Here is a 19,222-nt window from a genome sequence, read left to right on the forward strand (position 1 = left end):
GTGTGAAAAACGCATGCCTAATAGGGTTATGGCAACAGAGAGCTTCTGCAGAGAGGCTGGAAGTATGAGCAATGTTCCCAATTACTCCTAGATTATCTAAGAGCTGTGCAAATAGGAGAGCTCACAGCTGCTGAAAGCAGGACAGACACAGGCTATCACAGCCCTGACCAGACCCAGGGGCAGGCAGCCATCCCACGATTACAGATGCCTCAAGGGTGCTCCCATTGGCTCCTGAAGAGCAACTTTCACAAAAAGAAAAGAAAAAAAAATGGTTCAAAGAAACTATGAGATGTAAACTTCAGGGGAAAACGTGTGTTTAGCTCTTTAGGCTTCCTACAGCAGAGGTGGGGTCCTTGGAGGGCAGCCCCCTGCATCAGCTCTAACCATGGCCATCTCACACAAGTCTTCTACTGGACCTTTGTGCATTTCTGCATGCAGTTGTTTACATTTATGTAATCAGAATGAACACAATCTCTTTTTCTTCATACCAAACAAACTACTCTTATATCCAATGCAACTGAATTAAACAAATGTACCAAACAACTATGTCAGTTGTGCTATATATCCATTTTGTAGGATACAACACTGATTTTAATTCAAACCTTGCCTTTATAGAAGTACACAAACACAGACGGAGATGATACCTACACACAGCCCACTTCATACATACATACATCCATGAACACACACACATCTATACACAGACAAATACATATAGTAAAATTAAAGACACTGTACAGCTCATAAATACACACTTTTTTCTTTTATTGAAAATATATTTTTCATACAATATATCCTGATCACACTTTCTCTTCCCTCCCTTTACTCCCCCCAGTCTTCCATGCCTCCCCTCTCATCTGAATCCACCCCTTTCTATTTCTTATTACAAAACAAGTGGTTATCTAATACATAATAAAAAAAATATGATAATATAAAAAACAAACACATTGGATTATGACAGAACAGTCAGAAGGAAAAGACATAAATAGATATAGCTTCAGAGACACTCCTTTGCACATTCAGTTACCCAGTAAAAACACACAAGATATTGGAAATCATAGTATGTTTACAAATGATCTGTACAGTAAAAAATAATAGTAATAATAAAAAGGAACATAAGTGTTCATTCTGAAATCTGAATCATACTCTCACAATGGCAGAGTAGGCACAATATAGACTCTGCCCACCAAATCCTGATGCTTTCACTTCCACTTGTTTTCATAGACAAGGGAAATGTCAATGAGAACACAGGTCACTTCATCCCTTTCGTATTAGCTGCTGCCTATTTACTTTCAGTAATATAGGACATGCAGCCAGAATAAGCTCTTCTCAAACTTGGGAGTGGAAGAAAAAACATGCCCTTCTGTCATTAGAGTTCAACTAGCCACAGGCCAAAGGAAATCAAATTCCAGGAAACCTATTGATAACTACCACTTTTTTTTCTCAATAAAGATCCATGGATTGAATTTAAGTATTTTCAAGCTTGCTCACTAAAAGTCTATGCAGGAGCCTGTCCCAAAGAGGATGCTCATTGCCCTCAAACTACTTGTAGTAGCAGTACTTGACACTGAAACTGAGATGAAGCAGCAGAAGCAGCAACAGCACCTGCAACCTCCAAGAATTTGGGAATCTCACAACTGGACTGAGCCTGGATCATGATCTACATCTTCACAACATCACCAGAACCTATGGACCTCACTGTGGGAGAAATTGAGGAATAAGCATGGAGAGGACAAGGAAGATTAAAAGCATGTCTCTCTGTAGTGCCCTTTTCAAAACACTAGCAATTAAGTCCCATAATTAATGAAGCTAAGGATGAGCTAACCTCCTTGGCTAGCCAAAAGGCTTTTATTCTAATTAATATGTGCAAAGATCACTATACCTGGAAAGTATACAGTGAATGACTCTTTGACCAGTTCTTTTTGAATAAAATGTCACCAAAGAATCTAAGGGTGGGGCCCGGGAGATGGCTCCATGGATAAAGTATTAGTGTGTTGCCCAAGCATGAGGACGAACTCAGTTTGGATCCCCAGGGCCTACAAAACAACTGGGCATTGCTGCACTCTACTATAGACGCAGGGCTGGGGTGTGGGGGGAGACAAGTGACTCCAAGGGGTCACTAGCCAGTCAGTCTAGCTGGGAGATATAGTTCAGTGAGGGAGTCTGTCTCAAAAAATAAGAAGGAAATGATTAAAGACAATGCCTGACACTGATTTCTGACTTCTACATGCACACACACATGTACACACACAGACCTGAGAGGCTGGGAAAGAGAGAGAGAGAGATGAGCTGTCCCTCCAAACTGGTTTCCTGTAACCAAAGCAACTCAATTTCCAGATTTAGAATACAAAACAAAAGCAGTAGCAGTAAGACCTAATGGGTCTTAGTCTCCCTGCATAGCTTTGCTATCAACAGGTAAGAGAGGCTTGGGGAGCTGAAGGTTTGCATCATCACAAAGAAAGCATTTGCTGTCTCTTCCAAAAGTAATAAGTAGTAACTATGGAAACCAGACAAAACTCAAAAATGTCTTGCCATTCACAAAGGGCAAAGTAACCCTTACAATTTGAAAACAATCAACCATGGAAAAATCCTCCCCAAGGAAGGGCTCAATATGCATAAGACAGTCACATGGGTACCTAGGCCTCATTAGAGGCAGTTCAACTTGCTGCAGAATTACTAAATTATATATTTTTATACCTGGTTATGAGTCAACCCTCAGATACATCTTCATGTAGCCAGAAGATAAAATTGAACCCTCTTTGAGTCAGTTAAATTGTTCACTGAAAGGCATTTCATTTTGGAGGTGAGTTAACTATTGAAAGTCAAGTGGGTATAATATCAGTTTTAAAGACAAGAAATTACTAATACACTAAATGATACCTAGGGAAGATGAATGGCCTCCAAGATCTCGGCTACTGCATTTAATAACCCAGTCCTTTAAATTTCCTATGTAAACCTTACAACAAAAGTGGACTCCATTCACAGAGAAAATGAAGCAGAGCCTTCTATTGAGCCTTGCCTCCTAAGCCACTTCTCCCGTGTGCCTCTCTGGATGCCCTACCTCCAGCCCAACTTACCTGTTCTCCAGCCTCTGCTTTGCTCTCAGATTAAATATTGCTCTCTGTTTGCACAAACTTGCACACCACTTAGTGAGTACAGAGGACATAAGAAGAAAACAGCCACTTTATTTCAAAATGGCAAGATGCTGAGTCACAGCAGAAAAGAGTAAAGAGCTATTTAAAGTATGAGTCTTCACGATAGTTTCATAGTAAAAATAACATGGTTATCTTTTACCTACTTTTTTTTTCGTTTCATACAAGAGCAGAAAGTACTTCTAAGGCTTCATAAGTGAAAGCTCATTTGGGGTCACCTGAAACTTGAATTTCCCAGTATTACTCACATGGCTAAGTGAGTAATTCTGGCATATTATAAAGTCATAAACATAATTTTGAGCTCTACTCTTCCTAGCATGTTAGGTGAGTTTTCGTCTCTTCTGTGTATGTCTGGGTTGGCTTGTCGTCCTTTCTCTACACTGTGTATCATCACTGGCTATCACTTTATTGCTGCATACTCACTGGAAGATGGAAAGCTAAGGCCATGCAAAGTCCAGGTTTGACTTTCCTGAAGCAACCATCCTACTATCAATGTGTATCTAAATAAATGCCAAAGCTTTTGCAAAATGCTGTACAGTGTGTTGTTAATGAAGTGTCCAAAGTAAGTGTACATAAATGAATATGTGAGCACTCATGTGAGTGCTTTTGATACTGCTTTCTCCCTCAGTGTTAAGAGTGGAGGATAGATGCACACGCTTCACCATCCAACTCTAGGTCCCGAAACCAGCCTGAGCCAACTGCTTTGGTCCGTTTCTGCTGCATTTCCACCCAGTGCTAATTCTCTAATTTACCCATTTATTCTTCTCAAACCACGTAATTAATGCTGAAGGAAGTCTTTTATGGGCTCGCCACTGGGCACTCAGTGTCTTAAGTGGAAGGGAAAATTCCTCAGATATGTTTCCAATCAGCATCAAGTATTGGCGCCAAGAACTAAGAACCCAGCACAATGAACTACTACAAAATCCACACCATTAAGGGCTTGCCAGCACGGGCTGGGACTGCAAGGGCCAAGTTCAGAGGAGCACAGGCTGCTTCTGCAGGCCCGCCCATCATCCTGCGTTCCATCTACGCTGTTGCATGTCCATATTCCCCTTCCCTTCGGTCATGCTGATGCTTTTCCCTTACTGAAGCACTTGCTAATACCTGTGGATCGTGTCCCTCTGCAGACAGTACCAGGACAGTTATCATAAGGAATACTCAGAGCTTCATGAAGAAAAGTGCTAGAGGGAGCAAACTGTCTCCTAACTCACAGCTCTAGACACATGAGTCCCCGGAGGAAAGATGGTTGAAAGTGCCAAGTGATCCCAGTGCACAGGACGGTTCCTCAAGGAACCCACAGTGAGTACACACACACACACACACACACACACACACACACACACAGTTACCGTGAAGCGAAGCCGTGGTCTCCTCCCCCACATAGCTCTTGGCTGTTCCATATCTTTTGAGCACCTGCTAATTCTATAAAAGTGAACATTCTCCTGAGCCAGACTCCAGAGGACACAAACCCCAAGTAGACAAATTATACAAGAGGCCAGGAGCAGCAGGAAAGGCAGAGTAGGGATGGAGAAGGGAGAGGGAAGCGGAGTTTATTGAAAAGGAAGAGGCTGACACAAGTTGTGAAGGAGGATAGAGTACTGGGGGACTTGGGAAAGGTCAGGCAGGAAGTGAAGGCTGAGAGGAGAGAGGAGAGGCAGCTGCTCAACTGTGTCTGAGCCAAGCCATCCTTACAGTGTGCCCTAGCACCTATGTGAGCATGAGGATGAAATAGTGTGGGGGGTGTGTATGTGTTGGTGTGTGTATGCGCGCGTGAGCATACGTGCGCTCACACCTACAAATGTGTGTACATGCATGTGGAAGCCTAAGAGCAATGTTGGGTATATTCCTAAATTGCTACCAGGCTGATTTTATGAAGACAGGATCTCTCACTAAACCTAGAATATCTGGCTAGCAATCCTCAGGGATTCTCCTGTCTCCTTCCCCTTCTCCCAGTTCTAAGATTACACATCAGTTCTAGGATTGCACACAGGAGATCATCCTCATGGGTCATCCTTTCATGGCAACTAAGTTACCAACTGATCCATCCATCTCCATAGCTTCCATGACCTATGGATAGGAAAAGAAGTTTTTCTGGCACTTAGTAGGCCCAGAGAAAAGAGCTAGAATCAATGGGTGGTGGTAGTGGGGGTGGTGAAGGTGGTGGTGGTGGTGGTGGTGGTGAAGGTGGTGATGGTGGTGGTGAGGGTGGGGGTGGTGGGGGTGGGGGTGGTTCCAGTTGGAACCCTGGAATCCCTGTAGTGGAAGGGGAGAACTGACCTCCACAAGTGGTCTGTTGACCTCCACACATGCTCACACCATGCCAGGTACGCCCACTCATGTACACACATGTACAGAAAAATAAAAGATGAATGCAAGTTTCTTAAGAAAGACAATAACTCTGTCTAGTTCATCAGGAAAAATTCATACAAAACCCAACTGTGAAGCGTTGTGCAAGCTCTCTGATCAAGGCCCCTCGAAACCGTCGGGGTCACAAAAATAAAGCCTGAGAAATGGTCACAGAGTAGAAGAGTCTGAAGACATGATGGCTACATGCCCCATGATGTCTGGATGGGGGCCGGAATGAAAGAAGGGTGTGAGGGGGAACCTAGGAAAGCCGAGTGACGGGTAGACTTCGTTAATGCTACATTGTCAGTGCTCAGACCAAGTAGCCTTGATAAGGAGGAAGCAGCAAGGGCATGGGAGTTGAGTGGACAGAAATTCCCAGGCTAACAGTTGGTAGCTTTTCTAAGTATCTCAACTTACCAAAAAATGTTGAAATTGTATTGTCTTCTCACAAATACTGAGTCTAAATTCTACACACACACACACACACACACACACACACACACAAAGTGCTCAACAAACAGACAAAAGAGATGAATGCAAAACAACTTCAGAGATTAATCATTCAGGATTTAATGCCCTTCATTGTATTCTGCTAAGTGGGTTATCAAATCAATTAGAGGATCCAAAGCCAGCCACTGCATTTCCTTAAGGCTCTGAATTATTAAGCGCCTACACACCACTCCACCACCACCACCACCCCACCCCCACCACCCCACCCTCACCACCACCATCACCACCTTCACCACCCCCCCCCACCACTCCCACCCTCACCAACACCACCCCCACCTTCATCATCCCCACCCCACCACCCCCACCCTCACCACCCCCACTACCACCACCCATTGATTCTAGCTCTTTTCTCTGGGCCTACTAAGTGCCAGAAAAACTTCTTTTCCTATCCAGTCCTTTGCACAGCAAGAGTCCTCTCCAGCAAAAGCCCTTCCTTTCCTTCATGCCCTGAGACTTTTTCACCTCTGAGCAGTGCTTAGGGTACCCAGGATGCAGTACTATTCCCAGGGAGGTGACTTGTGTACCTCTCAGAAGCACGTTTCAGAGATGACAACTGTAGCTCTCATTTTAAAAAATTTCTCCTTTGTTTGGGGTGTTTACACCTCTGTCTTCTTCCATCAACTCCCAACCTTAAGTAGGAAAGAGAAAAGGTTGGTGGGGAGAGGGCACTCACACCCTTTTACTTCTCCCAGCTATTAGGGGTTAAGGGATTCTTTTAGGGCTCTATACCAATCTCCATCAACACAGCCACAGCCACAGCTAGCAGTCTCCTCCAGGCCACAGTGCCCTGAAGTGTTTCTTTCCCTCTGTCTGTTCCAAACCATCACACCACCTCTAGTCTCTCCAAACTGCTACACACCACACGTCACACGTCACACGCCACACACCACACACAAACCCCGAATGCCACGCCTTCTCTTTCTCAGTTTTTGTATTTTATACCCTCAGAGTCCTAGATCACACCCCTCTCCATGTTGCACGTGGAAGGCTGTCACCAGCTGGCAAAAGCCATGCTTTGCACAAGACAATTAACAGGTGTGGACAAACTATAGCCCAACTAAAACCCCACACTTGGGATTAAAACAAATCCATATTTACACAACAAAACTTCTATTAAGGAAGGCATTGCTGGTGAGCACACGGGTCACATGTCAGATTTCATAAGGAAGTACTTCTATCTGTCACTTGTGTCCCCAGGCTCCTCATCACTACCCTTGTAGATTCAGGTATCAGTGAGATTTCACCAGTTTCTTGAAGATCCTGACCAGCTATGCTCTAGAAGGGGCTTAGGTAACCTCTCATGAAAAGTGACCTCATCTACCCTGAAAAAACTCTTCAGCAGAACTCAAGTCTTCCCTCTGTCATCTCTGCAGCCTCTCCTAATCTACATACCCACGGATTAATCAGTGAAAGACAACCTCGCCAAGACCAGGTTAATGTAGTAAAGGACCACACACCTCAGGAGCACCCAGGCTGTGTGCACCTCTGAGCAGAGGAGGAAAGTTCACGAAGATGGGGGCTCATAAAGACAGTCTCCCGGCAGTGGTTTCTGCTCCCCACCTTCTGAAAAAAAAAAAAAGATTTTTAATTGGAGTATCCAGCCAAACCATTGAGTTGAGTGGAAGCACCAAACTGATTTTTAATGGACACTGGTACATATGTGTCTCCCTACAAAAGCCACTATATATTTTATGTCACAGCGGCATCCCACATGTAGAATTCTTGTCCGGGCTTGACAAAATTGCTTTTCACTTGAAAGTGAGCCTGCCCAGCCTTTTATACAATTGGGCAGATGCAGCCTCCCTTTGCTTACTATTTAAATGGGATAATTTTTTTTTTCTTTTCCAAAGATTATGCCAGTCTGCTCTGGAGTTTTGTGTTTTGTCAGACTTGATAAAGCAATTAGTGAGTGATTAAAGTGATTCCATTTGCATAGCTAATAAGAATGTTTAATACTACCTCGAGAAATCCATTCTTTATTTATACAACAGAAACTAATGACTTCAATCAAGATATTAATGAGGACAAGAAGTGAGGCTCAAAGGAGACCTGTGAGGTGGCAAGGTGGCCCCAGAGGTCAAGGTGAGTCCAGCAGTGAGCCGAGCGGCAGCTGCCCGCAAGTCCCAGTGAAATGCCGAGATGTGTGCCTCTGCCTCCAGACTCATCACAGTCCCAAGAGATACCTGAGCTTCTTGGAGTGGTTGGCTTCGGTGTCTTCAATGCAGACTTATTTAAACTTAAAGCAAAAAACCTTCATAGCGTTTTCATGTTGTAGCTCAAATTACAACAATTCCATACTATGAGGGAGAAATGACTTATAAAAGCTCAGAAATCAAAACAAACGCAATCTAAGCCTGATGCTTTATACAAATATGTAAAACGCTGGAGGAAAGGCTAAAGAGAAAGAAACAGCACTCAAGATTTTATCAGCAAGTCATAAATTACCACTGAGTGGTCCCCCTCCTCAACCTGCATCTGGCAATTGGCAAGTGAAGGAGCAGACACATAGTATATACAAACTGAGCAATGGCTGTTAAGTGCCAGGAACTTCATGCTTTAAGCCATTGCAATGCAAGGAAGCCAGGAGGCTCCCAGGGGACAGGGAAGCTGTAGCCCTACCGCAGCTTACAGCAAAATGCATGCGGTCCCTGTGCCCTTCACCAGGGACATGGCCTTCTGATTATAGAGGTGCAGAACCCTAATAGTTACCTACACACACACCACATTTAGGTGCATTCGGAACTTCACAGACCGCACTATTTCTAGTGAGGTCGTGCTGGATTAAGATGCACCCAATGGTGGCTGTTTCTGTTGGTCAGCCACAAGAAGATAGAAGCCACACAGGAAGAACTACACACGCTAGCAATAACCAAACAAGATAATGAATGCTTTTTTGTCAGAATGAAAGAATTTCTCACTTTCTTAACTATTATGAATGTACTTACAAACAAATAAACATGGACATTTTGCCAGCTATTTGCTAAGGCTGTAGTATATGTATGGGGTTGGGGGTATAGATGTTCAAGCTTTGGCTTAAACATCAGTGATGTCTAAAAACAAGCTAACAAAACAGAGGGAGAAGGGAAAAACAGTAGAAATGGCACACATAATTCAGACGGAGATAAGACACACAGCAACCTAGCAGATTTTGGTGTGGATTACACAAAAATGTAAAGAATTCTTGGTTTCTTTAAAAACACAGAAATGTTATGGGAAAGTGTTTTCATTTCAAGTATGTGATATGGAGCCGCTTCAGATTGTTCACAGCCAACACGACGATGTTTTGTGTTGTGCTCTAGCAGGAGCATGATTTTGCCAGCTGCAGAGAGTTTCTGCAAGTGTGTGTGACATTTGGTGTTCTGGGCACTCTTGAGAGGGTATACAAATGTGAGCTCCCTGAGAGGGGCTGCAGCAGCTGCTCCTACTGCTGCTGTGGCTGTTGCTGGGTGTTGTTGGTTGTGGTGTGTTGTGATTGCTTATGCATAAAGAGATGAGAAGAAATTGGATATCCTGTCTGTGAGTATCAACCCTGTCCCAAGGAACTTGATAACCCTAATCAGCAGGTAGTCTGACAATATTGACTCATCCTTTCCCTCTAACCTTTAGCTCCTACTGAGTGCTGGAGGTTGGAGGATTAGGGGTTATGCAAGAAGGTAGGAAAAAGAATCAAATAAAGTAGCCAAAAGTCTGGCCAAGTGCCATGACTGAACTACTGAAAGAGAGCTCTAGATGGTTTTCACAAGAAATTGAAAACTGTGGTCTGTCAGCAAAACCTGGCCCACTGCTGTTTATGTAAATAAAGTTTTATTAACACACACAGGCATGCACACACACACACACACACACACACACACCTGGCAAGTTACCAGTGGCTGCTTTCATGCTGCAAAGGTAGAAATGACAGAGCTCATGCAACCTGAGATATCCCTGCTTTAATTCAACATTTGCAGTGACTAATAGAGCAGAATATTAAGAGAGGATGAAATTGACATAAAATAAATCCTTAACAATATGTTCACGGATTGTTCAGAGGTGAAAGAGAACCTGAGAAAGAGCCTGGGGTCTGATGTGACAGGCTGTGTGCTGGTTCAAATGTGAAATGTCCCCCACCCCACCCCAGTCTCATTGACCGGTCAGACTTAGTACCAAGGTGCTGGCGCCATTTTGAAAACTATGGGGCATGTGGAGTTTGACTGGTAGAAATTGGTTGTGAAGGGCAGCTCAAAGAATGCTGCACCTGATCCACCATGAGAAAAGGAGCTTCCCCCACAAGCTCCTGCCACCCTGTCCCCTAACCTGTCTCTGTCAAGACTCAAGGGTCACAGGTCTCAAATCAGCAGACCACATTCAGACAGAAAGAGAGAAATCTGCAGTGGTGTATAATGATGATAGAGTCTGTGCATGGCTCCACCACAAATGCTAGGGACAGCCAAGAAGCATGACACCAAACCAATGTGCCCCCTTGTTTCCAGGCCCTGTCCTCAGTGAGAATCTTGCAAGAGTGAGAAGTGTTTGAGGATGCTTTGGATCCAAATTACCTTGGGCAGGAAACTGAGAAATGCCACTCTTCTTAAAGCACAGATTTATATGGGGATGGCCACAGAATCTCAGGAGTTCAGGAAACTTGATTTTGATAGCTGTGAAATAATGGCATCCAGAGGGAAAATTGCATTTTTGAATCTCTAGTCTTATATAAAGTTTGAACAGAAAGATTTAATAACTATATTGAGTGCAGCAATTCTATTTTTAATAAACATAGACTTAGAAACCCTAGAATCTCTTCACATCACCGCCAAGCAGAAAACATGCAAAAAGCTATGTGAATATATCTCATATTCCATTTAAAAACGTGACATCTGTAAAGCTGGAACTGTACTCTTACAGATCACAGCTGAAAGCCACTTCCAGGGAGCAGGATGATTTCAAAAGGAGGCGAGGACTAAATCCATACAATGCTCCTCTCTCCGTTCCCTCAGACTATCTAAAGCCTAGTAAAATGCGGGGATAAACATGTAAGATTAGGATAACTAAAAGCCAAGTGGGATGTGTGTGCATAGACCAATATCTAAGTAGATATTTGCATGTTTAGATAAAGGAGATTAAATGTACTATTGATTGCACTCACAGGGTCTGTCTCCGGGTAATATAGTTTACTGATTTCATCAAAATTAATTCACTAGTGCCTTAATTATGTAAATAGCTGTCCACTGTCTGGTAGGGGTGTCAGCTTGGAAATAAGCATTATCTAAGTCAGGGAAGACTAACCAACAGCATGGATCCTCCCCAATTTCTCAGGAAAATTATGTTCCCTTCTGTCACTTTATGCTGATTTCCTCCTGGGGTCTCTGTGGCGATAGTCTTCAGAGCTACAGCAGACTGGAGGCCCGGAGAAGGACTGGGGCAGTACAACTTCATAACTGGACTCTAGTCCCACCTTCCCTTTCCACTAATAGTCAGAGAGTGATAGACAGGGGCCAGGAACCACATCCTACTCAAAGCATCGGCCGGTCTGGATCCTCCTCCAAACATGGGGCAGCTATTTATTATAACAGGTTGAAAGTGGCCGAACCATAGACGCCCACCAGCCTCCTCTCACATGAGTCAAGAGTGGCGTTCTTAACTTCTCCTTTCCGTCCGTTTGCTTGCAGGACAGGATACCACCAAACCAATGGGATACAGATGTTGCCATTACTTAGCCTGCAGGGACAGATGGCGAAGCACACTCCGTGTGAGTACTGTAAGATAATGCAATTCAAGCGCTGGACACGGGAGACAACTCAGAGTTGTGTGAGCAACAGAGGCTTCGCAGACACTCAGAGGCCAGATGGAGCAGGAAGAGCATGTCTAGACCTTGAATGTTCTGAGGCTTTGGGCAGAAGAATCCAGCCACCATGCTATGGAAGTCATACCTTCATGCCATGAGCCCTTCTTCCTCTGCTCCTCTGTAGAGCTACCAGGACAGAAAGTCAACCAGAAGCAAAACTTTGATGTTCTCCAGAGCCTGGAACATGCAGCAGATCTGGTAGGGCAGCAGATAAGAAACCAGCAGACTTCACTTTTCCTCACATTGAGTTGTCTGCTCTCATGCAAAGTGGAGCAGCAAGTCCCTGCCCTGTTGTATTTTTAGCAAATGTCGCCGCTTTCTGCCCAGCCCTCCCTTTCTCTGTGAAGGTGCTCCCATGTGCAGCAGACCCAGCCTGGGAGGCAACCCAGCTGCACAGTGAATGTGCTTCTAAGTCGAGAAAGACATCAAACCACAGGGCAGCTATACCAGTTTCTGTTCACTGACTCGCACCAAGATTCAGATCCACTGGCATTACAGACTGCTCACTGTGGAGTTTGGTAACAATCTAACACACAGTGTTCACAGAGCTACTACAAGCCATGAGCCACTCACTTAACAGATGTCCAAAGGATGCATCAGGACTGTGCTCCAAATACAACCTGTATCCGAACCCTTTCTCATGACCACTACAATTACCTCGTATTGTCACGATATCGAAACAATCAGTGATATTGTAAAAAAACATGCAGCTGATATTCATGAAACAAAAGCCACCAGGGTAAAAGGATCCCCCATTCTACAGTGTGCTTGCTTGGCATTCGTGTGTTGTGTTTGCTTAAGTTAGCCTGTGTTAGCTCCCAAGCCCTTATGCATAGGCACGAAGGCAAGTGTCACTCACTTAAGCACAGGATTACACATGATCAGTTTCCAGACACTGCACATGAGGAATGGAGGGGCAGATGGCCTTTCCCACAGATGGCCTATGCCAAACTCCACTCCCACACCCTCCTCTGCAGTGTGTTTTGTCCCTCTCTCATCAGGGAACACTCACTTTCTCCAACTTTGCACATCTGGAAAGCTCTGGAACTTTTGTGCAACCAAAACTATTCAAAGGAAATAGGCTTGTGCCAGGGACTATTTCTGGGCATGGCCTGGAAACTTCCATTTCCTGTCTCTTGAGGTCCACATCTTTCTTTGCACAGAGGAGAGAGGCCATAGGCTAGAACCCTTCAGTGTCAGATATGTAAATGAGGCTGCTTCTTACACCCAGCTGCTAGAGGCCAGCTGTGTTGACTCCAGGGCCAGCCAATATGTCACTGCAACTGGATGAGACCCAAGAAAGCATCCAGTAGAGTCTAAGGCCCTGATGAGGACTGTGCAGCACAGTAATGAATGATGGCAGCTTGAACTATGTTGCTATACTTACAAGGCATTATTGATTGGATTTGTTTTCTTTCAAAAAGAGTGAAAAAATAAGACGGTCCTACCAAAGAAAAGAAGCACCTTCATGTAAGCACCTTCATGTAAGCACCTTCATGTAAGCACCTTCATGTAAGCACCTTCATGTAAGCACCTTCATGTAAGCACCTTCATGTAAGCACCTTCATGTAAGCACCTTCATGTAAGCACCTTCATGTAAGCACCTTCATGTAAGCACCTTCATGTAAGCACCTTCATGTAAGCACCTTCATGTAAGCTCTAGAAGCCAACAGAGTGAAGGTGATGAACTACGGCATGACATTATGCTTCGGCAGCATTTACATATTTTTATTTGCAGAACTCGGGACTTAGGGAAAAGCCATCAATTGCTGAGCCCATTGTGGCAATGCCTTCGTTATTATCCTCTCCCTTCCAGTTCCAAAAGCACAACTAGCTGTCTGTTATACCACTGCATCTAGAAACACTGACTACAGGGACTGTCTGCTCCAGGGATGGTAGCCAGCCCTTGGGGACAAAGGGCTTCCCATCTGAACCCGCCAACTCTGCTTCACACCATCTCCACCTTTGCATTACTGCAGCAAAAGTCCACAGCCTCCTTTCTGGCTACCAGACTTGTCAGCACCTTCCTGAGAGGGCAGGGTTCCACTTGACCACTCTGGTGGGGAGCCTTCCCTCATGGAGAGCTGCATGCATGACCTGCCCCTGGCCTATAGCCCACGATGAGCTACATAGTTCCTCCCAACAGCTATACAGAACATAGTTATGAACATGAAACTCTGAGCCACTGAACCAAAATTACTTGATACATCTCAATTTAAAAAAAATTAAACACACACACACAAGCTTTTGGCTTTTGGCTGGGCATGGTGGCACACACCTTTATTCCCAGCATTTGGGAGGCATAAATAGGCAGAGTTCTGTGAGTTTGGAGCTAGCCTGGTCTGCAAAATGAGTCCAGGACAGCCAGGACTCTGTCTCAAAAAAAAAAAAAAATTAAACACATAGAATTCTCACACCAGGAATATTCCAGACACCTGTGGCCTCTGCCAGAGGTATCAAGATATGGACTGAACTTGACCCAGACTTTCTGGTCACATTATAAACTAATCACGTTTCCAGTATTGCCCCTCCTAGTATTCAAAACCTTGCAAAATCCCAAGAGTATATTTGAAAGTGACCATGAGCTAAGGTTATTACTATTCATTTATTCTGCTTAAAGCTTTTCACGAACGAGCTTGCTGGAGCAGAATGGATTACGGAAGAGAAGTCTTTTTGATAAGCTGAGTGGTTGCTAGGTCCTCCGTCTGCCTTTAAATGCTCAGACATGCCTTTTGTACTTGCAGGTGTCACATGGAACCATAGCATTTGGCTTGGCTGTGCTTTGTTCCCGTTGAATACAGGCTGAAGTTCACCTGCCGGTGGGATGGTACTGAGAGGGACGGTGCCTGTAGGAAGTGACCCTATTATTTTTAAGAAAGATTTACGTAGTTCTTTCACAGAAGAGGCCGCCACTGAGTGTCTTCTCCACTGTGCTCCCTTCGCTCCTTCTCCTTAACACTTTGACTCCACTGTGGTGAAGCCTGAGTAGATGTATCTGCTATCGGGCAGTAAACTCATGGACTTTCACAACCATGAGACAAGATACAGTAAACCTCTTTCCTCCGTGAACTACCCAGCTGCCACAGACTAAGAACCTTCTGAACGGATGCCTGGAACCCAAGTACCATTAAATCCAGGGTGCATCACACTCAGATTTGCAGTAGCTATTATCTTAGATGGTTCACTAGCCAGCACTGCTTCTAATGAAAGGGCAAATGCCAAGAAAGAACTGGATAGCCGCAGTTGAAGGCATCACACCAGGGGCACTCGCCAGTATGAGGCATGTCTGCCTAATTCCCTTCCTTACTCTGGAGCACTGCCTCTGTAGCTTCCTTTGAGTTGAACATACCCAGAGGTGAGCATCTCATGCAAAGCCTCTAACTCTTTGCTGCTTTCGGCTTATACTATGAAGAACAGAATAAAACAAGGCCAGGGTGTCCCTAGGAGTTAAGGGAAAATAAAGCAGACATAGCTGGTGATGATGGTAGAATTGAGACACTCCCACGTAAATGACCATGCATCATTTAATAGATCATATGTACATTTACACATAGACTTTCTAGAATGTATATGATTTGATGGATAATTGGAACATAAGTACATATGTACAAGTTAAATGCCCAACACTAAAACACATACATAATTAGCAAACAACTCTTAAACAATAACAACATCCATATATAAAGAAGAATTAAAGATTCCTTTATAATGAACGTTCTGTTGCATATTTTAAAAGCACTGGACAAAATTTATCTGTAAATTTTGGTTTCCATAAAAAGGCAAAAGGAGGGAAAGGACAAATGTTACCTGCCTTGCCACCTCTGCTGTAAATTCCTGTGTAATGTGCTCATACCTTGGGGAACAAGTGCTGTGTGGCATTGTCGTGTTGACTGACACTCTGAATACCAGACTCAGTCCAACATTCCCCTTGGGATATACACACTAGGAGAGCTTGGGGAAGACAGAAATGGTTCTTCTGTGGAGCCTGGAGACTAATTAGGGATCTTGACCAACACACTGGACTCACTTTGAACAGGAACCCAAGCTCCCTGCTAAACAGCTGCAGCGAAGGTACGGGGCAGGGGACAGAGTATGCTGTACTCAGCATCCTGAAGCTCTTACACTTCTGGAAAGACCATCTTCTCCTTCCTTACCCGGGCTGCTGACTGACTTCCCACTGGGAAGAACACTGTGCCACAAAAGTGAATTCATGGCTTAGTCCCTTGAGAGATACTAAGAAACCCACTCTGCTTTTGTGGACCCTGTGAGACACACTGAGCAGTGCCACAGAATGACGACAGCCAAACTTCTCCATGACCACCTCCCGAAATGAAGACAGCAAACACTTCAAGATTAACTTAGTAACCCTCAAGTCATTTTTTTTTTTACTTCAGGATGCATCTGCATGCAGAAAACTAAATCGTTAGATGTTACATGCTCTCTGACAGACAGACAGCAGAATGCCAGAGACTCCAGCTTTGAAAATCCACAGAGATGTCTTATACAAGCAAAGCCACTAACCCTTTGTTATGTTGGCTTCTCTGTGAAGGACAGGAAGGGAGGGGGTATCTCAGGAGTAGAGTGTTTGACTAGCACACACAAGGACCTCAGCTCATTCTCCAATATACACACAGACAGGGAGGACACTTCCAGGCACTTCCTGAAACACTAGGAAGACTTGTGCCCCAGATCCCTGCAAGCCCATTTACCCAGAGTGGAAGCCCCATCAAGGCAAGAGAACACTATGGATCACTTCTGTGTGCCTCTGCTTCCCACATAACTCTTCCTCTCTCCTCTTACCACTGGCACCCTGCCTTAGACTCCTAACTCCACAGTGCTGAACAGAACCTGAAATATCGGTTTATGTTCTCTAGAAACATGCAGAAAAACAAACAACCAAACAAAAACAACCAAACAACAACAACAAAAAAATCGCATCTATCCCAGGACAAGGAATACCTCCCCTGGAAAACAGGTGTGGAAAGAACAAAACCACAGCCAGCTTCTGCACATTGTCTTCATAGGGTAGGGTACAGGGTCAGCCTAGAGAAACAACTAGGACATACTTCCTGGAAGGCAATATGGTCCCATTTAGCCCAGCGTTTTCAGTGGAGCTAGGCCACAGCAAAAGTGAATCACTGGTCCAGTTAGTAATAAGACCCCAATGTAAGCCCCTCTTTAAAATCATAACAGAACACAGTCTTTTTCTTTGAAAGTTTATAAAAGCCTGCCTGGACATAGGCTGAAGTGGGATACCTCAAGATTGCCCTCCAGATTCAGGGGCTCTGTGGAATATTAGTATCAACTAGGAGCCAGTCAATATTCAACAAATCAGATACAAATGTTTCCATTATACCCCTTTAACATTCCACTGTCAAGTAAGGCAATAGAAATTGCCAGAAAAAAAAAAAAAACCTATTAAGATTAGCCCATATTTCTTTAAATCATGGATTATTTTACAAACAACAACAACAAAACTGGTATGGAAAAAAATAGAATCAATGGATAAGGCAGAAGAGCCTCTGCTATGTGTCAGTGTGATGGTGGTGCTTGTCCCTAGACATGATATACATATGATGCTTTCAAGAAGATCATGTGTGTCTGGGATGTGTGAGTCATGAGCCACACATGAGTCTCAGATGTTTTCACAAGGGTAACAGTATATCCCTTTCCTTCTCCTACAGATGAAAGGTTGTTTCTGCCTTGGGGGCCCACCACCCTTCTCCCTTGACCTCTCTTTCATGTACATAGAGGAGAAGAAGAAAGCAGATTTCAGCTGTTCTGCTTGCTCCTTCGCAGTGGTCCAGGGCATCCCTGCTGTGCATCTAACAGTCTTCCAGCAGCTGGCCTAGGCTCCTGTCTTGCACATTCTATCCAGCCCCTGATTTCAAAACTTCAGCTTTCTTTGTCCACAACTGCAGATTAACCTTTGGTTTTCTCCGGGGAGTCATATATTAGTTTGAACAAAGCCAACCATGATTGTGTTGGATTTCAGTTGACAATCCAATGGCGTTGAGTGTGCTGAACTGTCTGAGTGTTCAGCACTGTGATGTCTAAGATGCCATTACTAATTTTGGATCATTGGAAATCATCCAGCACTGAACACATTTGAACCTGTTAAAAATAGCTCAGCGACCCTCCAGACACTTCAGCCTACTGTGAGATCAACAGATGTGCTTTCTACTTACAAATTGGGAAACACATCCGGAATGCAGAAAAGAATTCCTTAAGGAGGCTTGGGGGAATCATCCATAGGTTATTTTGTAATAGATATCTCCTTTAGGAGTCATGGTTATTAACACAGGATTTAATGTGTGTCATTGGACGTAGAGGACTTTATACAGCTTAGGTACAAAATACTACCTCAAACATTCACTATAAAATAATACAACTTCAAATACTCCTTGAGACTACTGAAATGTGGAACCATTGGTTAAATAAATCCAATTGATTTAATTAAGTTAAGTTAATATGGGAAAGCAGATAACAAATTCCCAATTGCTTGGAAGGGAAAAACTTGTCAAATATGTATCATGTATTTCAAACACTGATATATTTTTTCAGCTGTCTACCAGTCCCTAACTGTACTCCAATCTCTTTTATACAAATGCACCTATGTTTTTTGTTTTGTATGCATCTGTAAACATGCAAATTCATTTCCCTGATGCACCTTTTACCCCAGGAATTTAAAATATTTAACATCAACTGCAATGTGTTTGGGTCTTGCCACAATTATCCAGCCAGACAGCTTGACTGAAGTCAGTCTTGAGGGCTGGTTTATGAAGAGGAACAGAAAAGGGGAATGGGGGAAGAGATAGGAGAGGGTGGGACTAGGAGGAGAGGAGGGAGGGGGCTGTGATCAGGCTATAGAGTGATTAAGTAAATAAATTAATGGGAAAAAATCAAAAGTCTAAGAACAGTAGTAATATAAAAAAAGGAGAGGAACAAAACCAAATGGATATAATCCTACAGACTGGAGAAAGCAGCCTTTCCTAATGTGCACTGGACTTGTTTTCATAAGGCTAGCCCCTCAGGCTTAATTAAACCCAGCAGCCAACTCTGTGCTCATTCAAACGTGCAATTAAGGAAGAGCCCAAGAAGGACACTTGGCCTTGAGGGCCTTCCAGAAGTCCCTACCATGAACAATGTGCTAATTACCCTTCTGTCCAGGTCTCTTAATGACAATCTGCCATGCCTCCAATTTAAACCCTTAATTCTTCCACTTAGGGCCATGTCTTGCAACCTCAAGGCATGAACATTGGCCCCAAAGGCTAACTCTTCAGAGAATATATACTTTTAATTAAAACACAAAATGCCAAAAGATCATTGAAAAATACTTAATAGCAAATCTTAAAACTGTTTGATTGAGGGTGAACTTGCAACCTCATTT

At 43.8% G+C, this 19,222-nt stretch overlaps 1 protein-coding gene across 5 annotated transcripts in view; it reads right to left on the reverse strand.

Moving 5' to 3' along the window:
- Sema5a (semaphorin 5A) overlaps positions 1 to 19,222 on the reverse strand; it is a 470,503-nt gene that overhangs the window by 437,071 nt on the left and 14,210 nt on the right. The window contains exon 2 of one of the 5 annotated variants that reach the window (XM_060380387.1): positions 7,466 to 7,571. The exons of the other annotated variants lie outside the window; for them this stretch is intronic. The gene's annotated coding sequence lies outside the window, so the exon portion shown is untranslated. The remainder of the gene's footprint in view (positions 1 to 7,465; positions 7,572 to 19,222) is intronic. 5 annotated transcript variants of the gene reach the window in all.

Source organism: Meriones unguiculatus, chromosome 3, assembly GCF_030254825.1.
Source record: "Meriones unguiculatus strain TT.TT164.6M chromosome 3, Bangor_MerUng_6.1, whole genome shotgun sequence".
Taxonomy (NCBI): domain Eukaryota; kingdom Metazoa; phylum Chordata; class Mammalia; order Rodentia; family Muridae; genus Meriones; species Meriones unguiculatus.